The 9668-nt window shown below is 43.4% G+C and overlaps 1 protein-coding gene across 2 annotated transcripts in view; it reads left to right on the plus strand.

Moving 5' to 3' along the window:
- LOC111525269 (ubiquitin-conjugating enzyme E2 variant 2) overlaps positions 1–9668 on the plus strand; it is a 60073-nt gene that overhangs the window by 45642 nt on the left and 4763 nt on the right. The window lies entirely within an intron of this gene.

A 9668-nucleotide genomic window follows, 5' to 3' on the forward strand; every position in this document is an offset into this window, starting at 1 on the left:
TCTCCTGGGTTCAAGCAATTCTCCTGCCTCAGCCTCCCAAGTAGCTGGGACCACAGGCATGTGCCACCGCGCCCAGCTAATTTTTTTTGTATTTTTAATAGAGATGGGGTTTCACCATGTTGGTTAGGCTGGTCTCAAACTCCTGACCTCAAATGATCCACCTGCCTCGGCCTCCCAAAGTGCTGAGATTACAGGTGTAAGCCACCCTGCCCAGCCAGATTTTTTTCTTATTGGTACAAAGACTACATTATAAATAGAGTTAATTCTGTGTGTGGCTTTCTCTTGTTTCCCCTTCCTATTTTTTTTGAGAGGGGTTTTGCTCTTATCGCTCGGGCTGGAGTGCAGTGGCACGATCTCAGCTCACTGCAACCTCTGCCTCCTGGGTTCAAGTGATTCTCCTGCCTCAGCCTCACAAGTAGCTGGGATTACAGGTGCCCACCAGCACGCCTGGCTAATTTTTGTATTTTTAGTAGAGATGGGGTTTCACCATGTTGGCCAGGCTGGTCTCGAACTCCTGACATCAGGTGATCTGCCCGCCTCGGCCTCCCAAAGTGCTGGGTGGGATTACAGGCGTGAGCCACTATGTCTAGCCAAGTTTAAAATTTTTAAATTAAAATGTTCTCCATCAGATTGCTGTAAAACTTTCTAAATTCTTACTCTCAATTGCAATGTTTATCTTGTCAAGGACCAGTAGAATTCAGTTCGTGGCCTGCCCCTTTCCATGGACATACCTTGAGTAGCGCTATTCTCGGAATACATCTACAAGTGTGCCATGGCGTGGGGCTTTCTTCAGCTTGACTATTGCCAAGCTGCTCTCCGCAGGGCTGGGTCAATGTCAGCCCCACCAGTGGTGTATAACAGGACCCTGTGAATGTATATTCCCACCAACCCTTCTGTCACTCTGGAATGGGGACTGGGAAACAGAAAAAGAAATACTGATTGTAATCATTATTGGAGTGTAGATGTGTGTATAGAGGGTTGTGGGTAGGGTGAATATATTGGACATCTGTTTTTCTCTTCCATTTATATCTAAGAGTTTGGATTATTACTTTTATAACTAGTAAATGGTACAGAATTTCACACTGGTGATTGTGCCAGGATAGTTTTATATATTTTGAGGCTGTTTAAGTATCTCATGAATTGTAGTTCACAGGCATTGATGGTGGGTGTCACTTTAGTAATTTTAGTTTATATGTATTTAATACGATGAGGCAAAATTATTCCCTGTGGGTGGTTAGCATTCTGAAGTGTAAATTTCATTGTCTTATGCAGTGAGATCTCACATTTTGGAGGTCATTGTATGTTGTAGATTGATAAGATGCAGACTTTATTCTGACATGATATTTATTTTCTCATGCTCTTTACTGTCTTCTCTCTTCATCTTTTTTGTTTTTCTTTTCCTCCAGTGTTTTTTTTTTTTTTTTTCACCCTGTTGGTATTTCACAGGATTTGCAATCACTGATGTTTATTTAACTACCATTTACAGCTGGAAATGTTTGTGTCTGCTTTAGAAATAGCTTGGTATTCTCTCTACTTATTTTTATAAACTGTTCAATTATGGAGTCTATTTAAAATAAGCTAATGAGGTTGCCACTCTTTAAAGTGAAAGTGTTAGAGGAAGCATTTTAAATGTACCTTACCACTGTAACATTTTTCTTGCTCTTTTAGTTAGTTTCTTTTCTTTTCCTTTTTTTTTTTTTTTGAGACGGAGTTTCGCTCTTATTGCCCAGGGTAGAGTGCAATAGTGCGATCTCAGCTCACTACAACCTCTGCCTCCTGGGTTCAAGCGATTCTCCTGCCCCAACCTCCCTAGTATCTGGGATTACAGGCACTCACCACCATGCCCAGCTAATTTTTTGTATTTTTAGTAGAGACAGGGTTTCACTATGTTGGCCAGGCTAATCTCTAACTCCTGATATCAGGTGATCCACCCACCTCAGCCTCCCAAAGTTCTGGGATTACAAGTGTGAGCCACTGCACCCGGCGTTAGTTTCTAAAACAAATGTCACTCAAATTATTTTTCTTTTCTACTTTCAAACACTTCCATGGTGATATAATTCACATACTACACCATACAATTCGCCTATTTAAAGTGTAAAATTCAAGGATTTTTAGTGTTCACAACATTGTGGAATCACTGCCATGACCCAGGTTTGGAACATTTTTGTTCTTCCCAAAGCAAATCTGTGCCCATCAGTTGTCATTTTCCATCCCACCTCCCTCAACCCTAAACAACCATTAATCCACTTTCTGTCTTTATAGATTTGCCCATTTTGGATGTTTCATATAAATAGAATCATAAAGTATGTGTTCTTCGGTGACTTAACATAATGTTTTCAAGATTTACCCATGTTTGTAGTGTGTATTGGTACTTTATTCCTTTTTATTGTTGAATAATATTCCATTGTATGAAGATCCCATTTTATGTATCCATTTATCACCTGGTAGATATTTCTATTTTTCTACTTTTGGCTATTATGAATACTGTTGCTATGAATATTTGTGTACAAGTTTTCAAGTGGGCAAATATTTTCTTTTAGATATATATTTAGGAGTGGAATTGTTGGGTCATATAGTATCTATGTTTTAGTTTTTGAGGAACTGTCAAGAAAGGTTTTCTAAAGTGAATGGGCCATCTTACATTGCTACCACTAGTGTATGCAGGTTCCCAGCTTCTCCACATCCTTGCTAACCTCAAGTAAAAAATCTACAACACAAACACAGAAATAAAAAGCAAAAAATTAAAACATAACATAATGAACAATCACTTTCAAAAAAAGGAAAACAACGAGGAAAGAGGGAAGGAAGACCACAGAACAACCAGAAAATAAATAACAAAATGGCAGAAGCAAGTCCTTACTTATCAAGGACTTTGTTACTATGTCTGATTTGAGCCATCCTGTTGGGTGTGAGGTGGTATTTCATTGTGGTTTTGATTTACAATTCTTGATAGCTGATGATGTTAAGCACCTTATATGTGCTTGTATGTCTTTGGAGAAATATATATTCAGATTCTTTGCCCATTTTTTAAAAGTAGTTTAAAACAGCAACTACTGTTTTCTCTTGGTTTCTGTGCATCAGGAATGTGGGTGCAGTTTTCAGTAGGTCCTGTGGTTTGGGGTTTCACATAGGCTGCAATTCAGATGTCAGCCTGTGCTGCCATCTCATCTGAATGCTTAACTAAGAAAGGATCCAATTCCAAGCCCACTCATATGGTTCTAGGCATGATTTTGTTTCTTGTGGGTTTCTGGACTGAGGGCCTCAGTTTTTCTCAGGCTATTACCCAGAGACCGCCCTCAGTTCCTTGCCACATAGACTTCTCCATAGGGTAGTTCACCACAAGGCAGGTGATATCTGTCTGTGAGGCCAGTGAAGGCAAGCAAGAGAGAGCAAGATGGAAGCCAGACTTTTTAAAAATCAGAGTCACACAAACACACAGACACACACAAATTATAATAAGAGGGCAGGAGAAAATTTTGGAAGTAGGGGATAGGTTTATGATATAGATTGTGGTGATGGTTTTATGGATATATACTTATCTCCAAGTTTATCCAGTAGTATACATTAATTATGTACAACTCTTTGTATGTAAAACAATGAATAAAAAATATATTAAGGCTGGTCGCAGTGGCTCACGCCTGTAATCCCAGCACTTTGGGAGTCAGAGGCGGGTGGGTCAAAAGGTCAGGAGATTGAGACCATCCTGGCTAACATGGTGAAACCCCATCTCTACTAAAAATACCAAAAATTAGCCGGGCGTGGTGGCGGGCGCCTGTAGTCCCAGCTACTTGGGAGGCTGAGGCAGGAGAATGGTGTGAACTCGGGAGGCGGAGCTTGCAGTGAGCTGAGATCTCGCCACTGCACTCCAGCCTGGGCGACAGAGTGAGACTCCGTCTCAAAAACATTTAAAAAAAAAGAAAGGTGCAGTGGCTCATGCCTGTAATCCCAGCACTTTGGGAAGCCGAGGCAGGCATATTGCTGAGCTCAGGAGCTCGAGACAAGCCTGGGCAACATGGTGAAACCCTGTCTCTAAAAAAAAAAAACTAAAATTAGCTGGGCGTGGTGGCACATGCCTGTGGTCCCAGCTACTCAGGAGGCTGAGATGGAAGGATCGCTTGAGCCCAGGAGGTTAAGGCTGCAGTAAGCGAAGATTGTGCCACTGCACTCCAGCCTGGGTAACAGAGTGAGACCATGTCTCAAAAATAAAAAGAAAGAAGTCATAGATCTAGCCCATACTCAAGAGCAGAGATTACATAGGGCATGAATAGCAGGAGTTGGGGATATTTGGGAGCTGTTTTAAAAGCTGCCTATCACAGTCTGCGTTTGCCCTTTTTTTTTTTTTTTTTTTTTGACAGTCTTTTCCTTTTTACCCCAAGCTGGAGTGCAGTGGTGCGATCTTGGCTCACTGCAACCTCTGCCTCCGGGCTCAAGCAATTCTTGTGCCTCAGCCTCCCGAGTAGCTGGGACTACAGGCACTACTACTAATTTTTTGTATTTAGTACACAGATGAGGTTTCACCATGTCGCCCAGAGTGGTCTCAAACTCTGGAGCTCAGGAGATCCGCCAGCCTCAGCCTCCCAAAGTGCTGGGATTACAGGCATGAGCCACCATGCCCGGCCTTTAGCCCGCATTTTAATTGGGTGGTTTGGCCTTTATTATTTAGTTGTAAGAGTTCTCTATGTGCCATACAAAAATCCCTGATTGGATATATGATTAGTAAGTATTTTTTTCCCATTCTATTGATTTTTCTTTTTACTTTCTTGATGGCATTGTTAGCAGTATAAGTTTTAAATTTTGATGCGGTCATAATTTATCTACTTTTTCTTTTGTCAAATGTGCTTTCGGTGTCATATCTGAGAGACCATTGTGAAATCCAACATCACAAAGATTTATTCGTATGTTTTCTTCTAATGGTTTTATAGTTTTAAGTCCTAATTTGGGTCTGTGATCCATTTTGAGATTTTTTTGGTGAATGGTGTGAGTTAAGAGTTCAGTTTTATTCTTTTGCATATGGATATCTAATTGTCCCAGTACCATTTGTTGAAAAGATTTTTCTTTTCCCCTTGAATTGTTTTGGCATCCTTGTCAATAATCAATTAACCATAAACATAAGGACTTATTTCTGGACTCTTAATTGTATTCCATTGATCTGTATATCCTTATGGGAGTACCCCCTTTTTTTTTTTTTTTGGAGACAGAGTTTCACTCTTATCACCCAGGCTGGAGTGCAGTGGAGCAATCTCAGCTCATTGCAACCTCTGCCTCCTGGGTTCAAGTGATTCTCCTGCCTCAGCCTCCTGAGCAGCTGGGATTATAGGCGCCTGCCACCACACTCAGCTAATTTTCGTATTTTCAGTAGAGACAGGGTTTCACTATGTTGGCCAGGCTGATCACAAACTCCTGACCTCAGATGATCTGCCTGCCTCAGCCTCCCAAAGTGCTGGGAGTACAGGCATGAGCCACCACGCCCCGCTTTTTTTTTTTTTTTGAGACAGGGTCTCACTCTGTCATCTAGGCTGAAGTACAATGGGGTGATCATGGCTTACTGCAGCCTTGATCTCCCTGGGCTCAAGCGATCCTCCCACCTCAGCCTCCTGAGTAGCTGGGAATACAGCTGTGCGCCACCACACCCAGCTAGTTTTTGTATTTTTACTAGAGATAGGGTTTCACCATGTTGCCCAGGCTGGTCTCGAACTTCTGGGCTCAAGAGATCCACCCGCCTATCTCTCCCAAAGTGTCGGGGTTACAGGTGTGAGCCCCTGCACCTGGCCTGTCTTTCTGGACTGCTGTAGCTTTGTAGTTTTTTTGTTTGTTTTTGAGACAGAGTCTTGCTGTGCCAGCCAGGCTGGATTGCGGTGGCGCAATCTTGGCTCATTGGAACCTCCGCCTCCTGGACTTAAGCACTTGTCGTGCCTCAGCCTCCCAAATAGCTGAGATCACAAGCATGCGCCACCCACCATACCTGGCTAATTTTTTGTGTTTTCAGTAGAGACAGGGTTTCACCATGTTGGCCAGGCTGGTCTTGAACTCCCAGCCTCAAGCTGATATTCCTGCCTTGGCCTCCCAAAGTGCTGGGGTTACAGGAGTGAGCCACCATGCCTGGCCTATAGTAAGTTTTGAAATCATAACTTTGTTCTTCTTTTTTTTAATAGTGTTTTGGCTACTCTGGGTTTCTTGTATTTGCATATGAATTTTAAGATAAGCCTTCATTTCTGCAAGCAAGAAAAAAGCAGTTGAAATTTTAATAGGAGTTGTATTGAATCTCTAAATTAACTTGATGAATATTGTCATCTTTACAGTAATAAGTCTTCTGACCCATGTATATTTATTTAGCTCTTTAATTTCTATCAACTATATTTTACAGTTTTTAAAAATTATTTTCATTTATTTATTTTTTTGAGATGGAGTCTAGCTCTGTTGCCCAGGCTGGAGTGCAGTGGCACGATCTTGGCTCACTGCAACCTCTGCCTCGTGGGTTCAAGCAATTCCTGTGCCTCAGCCTCCCAAGTAGCTGGGATCACAGGCATGTACCGGCTAATTTTTGTATTTTTAGTAGAGACGGGGGTTTTGCCATGTTGGCCAGGCTGGTCTCAAACTCCCGACCTCAGGTGATCTGCCTGCCTCGCCTTCCCAAAGTGCTGGGATTACAGGCATGAGCCACCGCACCCGACCTTTAAATTATTTCTATTTAATTCTTTTTTTCTCTTTTTTCTGGGGAGGGAGGGAAAGGGGGAGGTATGAGGGTGGTAGGAAGGAGGGAGGGGAGCTATTTTACAGTTTTCAGTGCACAAGTTTTGCACTTTTGTTAAATTTATATTTAGATATTTTATTTTTATTTCAGATTGTTACAAGTGTAAATAAAAACTAATTTTTGTATATGGAACCTGAATCTTGTTGCCTTGATGAACTTGTTTATTAGCTCTAATAATTTCTTTAGTGGATTCCTTAGAATTGTCTATATACCAGATAATTTCTTTCATTTCTTCTGCAAATAGAGATAGTTTTACTTCTTCTCTTTCTAATCAGGGTGCCTTTTATTTCACTTTCTTTCTTAATTGTCCTGGCCAGAAACTCTCCAGTACAATGTTGAAGTGATGAGAACGGGGCCAGGTGGTGGTGGCTCATGCCTGTAATCCCAGCACTTTGTGAGGCCGAGGTGTGCAAATCCCTTGAGCCCAGGAGTTCAAGACCGGCCTGGCCAAGATGACGAAACCCTGTCTCTATAAAAAAATACAAAAATTGGCTGGGCGCGGTGGCTCATGCCTATAATCCCAGCACTTTGGGAGGCTGAGGCAGGTGGATCACGAGGTCGGGAGTTCGAGACCAGCCTGGCCAACATAGTGAAACCCTGTCTCTACTAAAATTACAAAAAATTAGCCAGGTGCCGGGCGCGGTGGCTCAAGCCTGTAATCCCAGCACTTTGGGAGGCTGAGATGGGTGGATCACGAGGTCAGGAGATCAAGACCATCCTGGCTAACACGGTGAAACCCCGTCTCTACTAAAAAGTACAAAAAACTAGCCGGGCGAGGTGGCGGGCGCCTGTAGTCCCAGCTACTCCGGAGGCTGAGGCAGGAGAATAGCGTAAATCCGGGTGGCGGAGCTTGCAGTGAGCTGAGATCCGGCCACTGCACTCCAGCCTGGGCGACAGAGCAAGACTCCGTCTCAAAAAAAAAAAAAAAAAAAAAATTAGCCAGGTGTGGTGGTGGGCACCTGTCTTCCTAGATACTTGGGAGGCTGAGGCAGGGGAATCGCTTGAACTGGAGAGGCGTGGGTTGCAGCGAGCCAAAGTAGCTGGGCCTGTGGTGGTGCGTGCGTGTAGTCCCAGCAACTTGGGAGGCTGAGGTGGGAGGATCACCTGAGCCCAGGGAGGTCAAGGCTGCAGTAAGCCACAGTTGTGCCACTGCACTCTAGCCTGGGCAACGAGTGAGACCCTGTCTCAAAAAAAGAGAAAGAAAATATAAGAAGAAGTGATGAGAATGGACATCCTTGTCTTATTCCTCATCTTAGGAGGAAAACATTTGGCCTTTATTAAATATGATGCTAGCTCTAAGTTTTTTGTAGATTCCTGTTAGGTTGAGGGGTAGTTTCCTTCTATTCCTAATTTATTGAGTATTTATATCATGAAAGGTTGTTGGATTTTGTCAAATGCTTTTTTGCATCCATTGAGATGATCATGGTTTTTGTTCTCTGTTCTGTTAATATGATATATTACTCTGATTTTTAAAATACTGAATCTATCTTCTGTTTCTGGGATAGGTCCTACTTGTATATAATCTTTTTTTTTTTTTTTTTTTGGGGATGGGGTCTTGCTCTTTCGCCTAGGGTGGAGTGCAGTGGCACGATCTCAGCTCACTGCAGTGTCCACCTCCCAGGTGCAAGCAATTATCCCACCTCAGTCTCTTGAGTAGATAGAACTACAGGCGCACACCGCCACCCCTAGCTAATTTTTTGTATTTTAGTAGAGACAGGGTTTCACCGTGTTGCCCAGGCTGTTTTCGAACTCCTGAACTCAGGCAGTCCGCCCGCCTCGGCCTCCCAAAGTGCTAGGATTACAGGTGTGAGCCACTGCACCCAGCCTGTATATAGTCTTATATGTTGCTTGAGGTCAGCTGTAGATGACAGCTTATGGCCTTCTCAGCTCTTTCATAAGCCGGTGCATAGCCCTACACATGTGTGTGGTCTTCTAGATTGCCAGGCCTGTTTTGGGGCTTTTCAACACCTCTATAGACACCTCATTTCCCAGCTTGTCTGCTTAAGTATTTTGGTTACCTTCTGGTGTTTTTTTTTTTTTTTTTAGACAGAGTCTTACTCTGTCGCCCAGGCTGGAGTGCAATGGCACAGTCTTGGCTCACTGAAGCCTCCACCTCCCAGGTTCAAGTGATTCTCCTGCCTCAGCCTCCCAAGGAGCTGGGAGTACAGGCATGTGCCACCATACCCGGCTAATTTTTGTATTTTTAATAGAGGCGGGGTTTCACTATCTATGTTGGCCACCCTGGTCTCAAACTCCTGACCTTGTGATCCACCCGCCTTGGCCTCCCAAAATGTTGGGATTACAGGCGTGAGCCACCGTATCTGGCCCACCTTCCTGTTTGACTCAACTTTTTTTGACAAATGCCCAAGGTAGGAGGTGATTGAAGATAGGTGAGCTCTGCGGTCAGATAAAGGAAAGCTCTGTGAGTGGAGTTTTCCAGGGAACTGCAGGACAGGTCAAATGCTGACAGTTAACTGAGAATGGGCTTGCAAGGAGCTCCATTCCCATTCTGTTGCTCTTTCACAGAAGATTAATTTGGGTCGGGTGCGGTGACTCATGCCTGTAATCCCAACACTTTGGGAGGCTGAGGCAGGTGGATCACTTGAGCTCAGGAGTTCGAGACCAGTCTGGGCAACATGGCAAAACCCCGTCTCTATGAAAAATAGAAAAATTAGCCAGGTGTGGTGGCGGGTGCCTCTAGTCCCAGCTACTTGGGAGGCTGAGGCAGGAGAATTGCTTGAACCTGGGAGGCGGAAGTGGCAGTGAACTGGGATCATGCCACTGTACTCCAGCCTGGGTGACAGAGCGAGACTCTCTCTCTCAAAAAAAAAAAAAAAAAAAAAAAGAATAAATAGGAATAGTGCATAGAATATATTGGAAAGAAAAATCTGAAAGAAGAGATCAGCTTAGTAGCTTT

The sequence above is a fragment of the Piliocolobus tephrosceles genome, chromosome 7 (assembly GCF_002776525.5).
Source record: "Piliocolobus tephrosceles isolate RC106 chromosome 7, ASM277652v3, whole genome shotgun sequence".
NCBI lineage: Eukaryota > Metazoa > Chordata > Mammalia > Primates > Cercopithecidae > Piliocolobus > Piliocolobus tephrosceles.